Source organism: Euprymna scolopes, chromosome 5 (assembly GCF_053919585.1).
Source record: "Euprymna scolopes isolate OS-2025 chromosome 5, ASM5391958v1, whole genome shotgun sequence".
In the NCBI taxonomy this organism is placed as follows: Eukaryota; Metazoa; Mollusca; class Cephalopoda; order Sepiida; family Sepiolidae; genus Euprymna; species Euprymna scolopes.
Genome location: NC_136486.1, coordinates 25097366 through 25101944, shown reverse-complemented (window position 1 = coordinate 25101944; position 4579 = coordinate 25097366). Strand labels below are relative to the sequence as shown.

At 36.4% G+C, this 4579-nt stretch overlaps 1 non-coding gene across 1 annotated transcript; it reads left to right on the top strand.

Annotated features, from left to right (window-relative positions):
- The first annotated feature begins 3908 nt into the window (after positions 1-3908).
- On the top strand, positions 3909-4095 carry LOC145277201 (U2 spliceosomal RNA). The gene has a single exon (XR_013868122.1). It is a non-coding gene; the product is annotated as a U2 spliceosomal RNA (small nuclear RNA).
- Positions 4096-4579: the final 484 nt, after the last annotated feature.

Here is a 4579-nt window from a genome sequence, read left to right as displayed (position 1 = left end):
CAACCGAGATCCAAATATTCCGATAATTGATTGTTCGAATCTCGGTCAGTATCAAGAATGTTGATTTACAATTTTTGCACATTCTTTCTGCAATTTGACTCTCGCTTGGAATGCTCCTTTGTTTTAGAATTGTTTTAAGAATCCATTGCGTGTGTGCACAACCAGCGATAAATGGCGTTGCCGAGCTCAATATGCACCCCTAAGTAAAAAAAAAATTGTTCAAGGGTTCATGTGGTTAATTTTTCTGTCTTTTCTCGTTGGATTTTATCAGATATTCCAGGCCGAATCATAATGGCTGGACATTACCGCTGTAATATTTGCTTGGCAAGTGGTATCAAATCACTCGTTGGTCACTTTGACGGCACAAAAGAGGGACTTTATAACAATATCCGGTGTTCTTCGATCCCCATAGTTTGCCTGTAATTTACTTAATCGACAGAATCAGCTGGTGGTTTCTATGTAGTCACAGCTGAACTTTTTTAAAAATCTTTCTCTCTCGCCTGATAATTTTAATTTTATACAAGAAAACGACTTTGTTGCACAATATCTCGTATTCTTTGATGTTTTATTCTTTCATTCTTTCGCGGCAATCTAGGGTTTCATATAAGCTTTCCATTACATCATACGAGAGAGAGAGAGAGAGAGAGATAGATAGAGATAGAGAGAGAGAGAGATAGAGATAGAGAGAGAGAGAGATAGAGAGAGAGATAGATAGAGAGAGAGAGAGAGAGAGAGAGTGGGGAGTTAAACTATGACGGAATGTCTAGAACTTCGATTGAACGCAGTCAGCTCATCATCTAAGAAAACATCCTCTCCACCTCACTACGAGTCAATTCGAATTTTCGCCCATGGTTCAACTCAATCAAACGGGAACTAAACAATAATATAAATACATACAGATTTAAATAACTAAAGCAAGACTTATAAGTAGTATAATTGATTCGCCTGAACTCTATAAGATACATTAGTTTTTGTAATCATCAAATACTTTTTTCCTTGCCAAACACATTCAAGAACATTTTAATAACATAAATAGGTTAGTAAAAAAAAAAAAAAAAAAATGGTAATCAATTGAAATGAATGACTCTCATCTTGAGGAGGCTCCATGTTTTGACAAACTTCTGGGCTTGACCTTCACTCCTGATCTGAGATGGAACACGTACATCAAATCCGTTGCCAGGGCTGCTGGGGAAATGGTAGGATCGTTCTACCGTTCCAGTAGATATCTCACTGCTGATGCAATTCTCTACATGTATAAGAGCCAAGTGCGTCCAAGGATGCGTCCAAGGATGGAGTACTGTTGCCACATCTTGACAGGAGCTGCTAGAAGCAGCTTATCCTGCCTTGACAGAGTTCAAAATAGACTTCGTAGCTTAGAGGAGGATGTCCTTTTATCTTTCCTGGAACCCCTTTCCCACAGAAGAGACGTTGCGAGCCTGTCTCTGCTTTATCGTTATTTTCATGGCAAGTGCTCGACTGAGCTTCAATCTATGATTCCTTCTGGCCTGACTTTCACAAAAAACACTCGTTTAGTTGAAACCACCATCAATAATTTCCTTCACTCTTTATCTGTGCCTAAACCTAAATGTAGATTACGCCTGTGGAACTCTGTCCCTTCTTCCTGCTTTCCAACCGACTACAATATGGTTGTCTTCAAGTCCAACGTAAACAAATTCTTGATGAGCCATCCCCTTAAGTAATCCAATTTATCAAATGTCCACTACTATCGATGACTGACATGTTCCCCTTGACCATTGTACACTCATTAACCTTTGTCCTCGAGTGGTTCTCGGGCCTTGATAAGTGGTGACTCCTTTGTAAAAAAAAAAAAAAAAATGGAGCATAAAACTAGATCTGATATCCGGTACGTTTCTTGGTATTATTTTTAAGGGAGGTGGTGTTTGATCCACACTGCTGGGGAGTCATGAGATGAAATACTGGTATGGATTTTAGATCCACAAAACTGGTTTTGCTGATGAATAACTTATGATCCATAAGAGAGTATGGCGAGAAGTACACCTCCCACTATACTTTTGATCTTTAATGGAATTTTCCATTATTTTACTTAATTTTAAAAAGAAATAGAAATTTGTAAAATTCTAACCTTACCTCTACAGGCATTCATATAAATATTGTTACATAACGCAGTTAATAAATTAACAGTATTTTTATATATACGTTTCTTAAACGACGTCTTTTGTGAATTCTTTTCTACGGAATCCCAAATGTTCGTTAGGTATATGCGTGTGACGTATCTTAATTTGCTGTTTCTCCTATTCTCTGTAAATGTTGACTTACACTGCCGTTTCTCTTCGCCTAGTTCTCACTAAACTATTTGAATAGAAGGCTTTACGGCATCTAGAGATATCTAGAGTGAAGAGGTGGGATTTTGCTGCTTGTCTGGTTTATCGAGGTGTTTACTTCGAGGGGGGGAGGGGCTAGAGGTTTGCGTTCCGAGCACTTACCATTAAAATACCCGTAAAAAAGGTACAGGGATGACACATTTCGGAGATGGGAGTTTGGCCGACAGTACCGGACATGTTATGTTAGCGACTCTTTTTTGAACCTCATCTAGGAGCAAGAGACTAGTGGCATGCACACCAGCGCATATGTGACAACTATTCCATGCATGGGCGAATAGGGGCTTTGTAGAGATACTGAATACTTTCAGTTGTGAGTAACCTTCTAGCATGGTAGAGGGAGCCCACTCTTCTCAAAGCAGCCTTGGTAAATGTTGTGTCTATTTAGTTTAGAATGTCACCTTTGATTCTCCCCAAGGAATGGTTCCGTCTTTTGAATGATCTGGTTCATTTTCATCTGTACTCAGTATGCTTACGTCAAAGTGTAAACTAGCTGACATACACACTATTAACATAGGATCCCTAATACTTAACAACCGATCAACTCGTATAACTTGAGTACTTGAACTATTTTTGCACTGCCACACTGTCTTCAAACATAACTTGGGTATCTAAATATTAATTTACTTGTCCGACGTCCGGTGTCACAAAAAATCCATCATCATCGCAAACATTAATTAATGAGAAATGAATTACCTTCCTTTACAGTCGCTCATTATCGGTTAAAAATCATTAAAACCATTTTTTTACCTCAAAATTTTCAAAACAAGAAAAATCAAGGCCGTATGTTTACGATTTCAAATTAGCTAATATATTTTATAATTAAAAAAAGTCATGCTGAGAGGAAATTGTAAGTTGTTTTTGATTATGGATTCTTTTTGAAATTAAAAAAAAATGCACAGGTGAATTGGCATCTGTTCTTGCATAATTTATATTGAAAAAAATATTCAGAAACAAAACAATGTGTTGTGTGTTGAATTTTTATTAAAATCATCTAATTATTTTAAAATCAATTCTTTGTTTTTATTATTTTTTTTTCTATTTTGTAAAAAAAAAATTGCTAAAAATTGTTTTAAATTCGTCGTCATTTGTTTTATTTTATTCATGTTATCTATAACGTATTTTAATTTTTTTTACACTACTGTGGAATTTCCACGGGTCCTGCTAGTAGTTATTATTATTGGCTCACATGGAGCTTTCACACAAGTCAACAAACGATCTGATTGGAAACCTGTAGTGTTCTCTGGAAGCTGAGTGACAACAAGTCTCCCCAGACGTCCAGCTCTCTCCACCTCCTTCGATAGCATTTGCAAATGAATTTGCATCATCGTAACAGCCGCTTACCGTTGATTTCTCGCTGGTAGTGGCCATTGGTTTATACTGGAATTTATCATTATATTATTACGCTTATCGCTCCGTCCGTTATCATGCTGTGCATCCCTACAAAAAGGAAAGTGGAATATTCCAAATAAACCTTGTCATCCTTGAAATTGAAATATAAAAAAAAATTGGTGTCGCTGTTGAGGCAAAGCTAATAAAAAAAAAATTTTTCTTTCTTGGCCTTTTGGCTAAGATCAAAGTGTAATATCTGTTCTTCAGGTGCTACATTTCAATTTCTTCTCTCTCAGTGGAAGAGAAATCCTTTACGACTAAGACAATTTTTTTCTCAGGTGTCTAAATCTGTCCCATGAGGAGGCATTGTGAATAGGTACTATGTTTAATGTAACAAAGTTTTAATATTAAAAAAGTAACTGGAAAAAGTTATTTCTTATTTAATTACAAAATGCCCTGGAAATGTCATTTCTGATTAATTATAAAATGCCCTGGAAAATGTCCATTCTGATTATTTTTTTGTTTACTTGCCTCCCCACAAGGGTGGAATTGGGCATGAGGTAGGTTATAAATTTAGGGGGAAGCCAGCTCCCCAAAAGGGGCATTCTGGTCAATAACAAAGATAAAAATTGTATCAGTAATGAAGGATTTTTCCACCATTTACCAAGACCAAAAAAAGGAGGGATTTAAGTCACTAGAATGCTGAAACTGATACTACTCTCAGAAATTCATGTTGAAGCAATAGTTGCCTAATTCCTAACCGTGTTAATGTTTTTATGTATTACTTTCGAAAAGCTGCTGAAACAGTTTATGATTTAAACATTACTTTATTTCAAGTATATTTTAAGCAGTGGGTTACGGGATATGAAGTCAGTCCGGGAAATTAC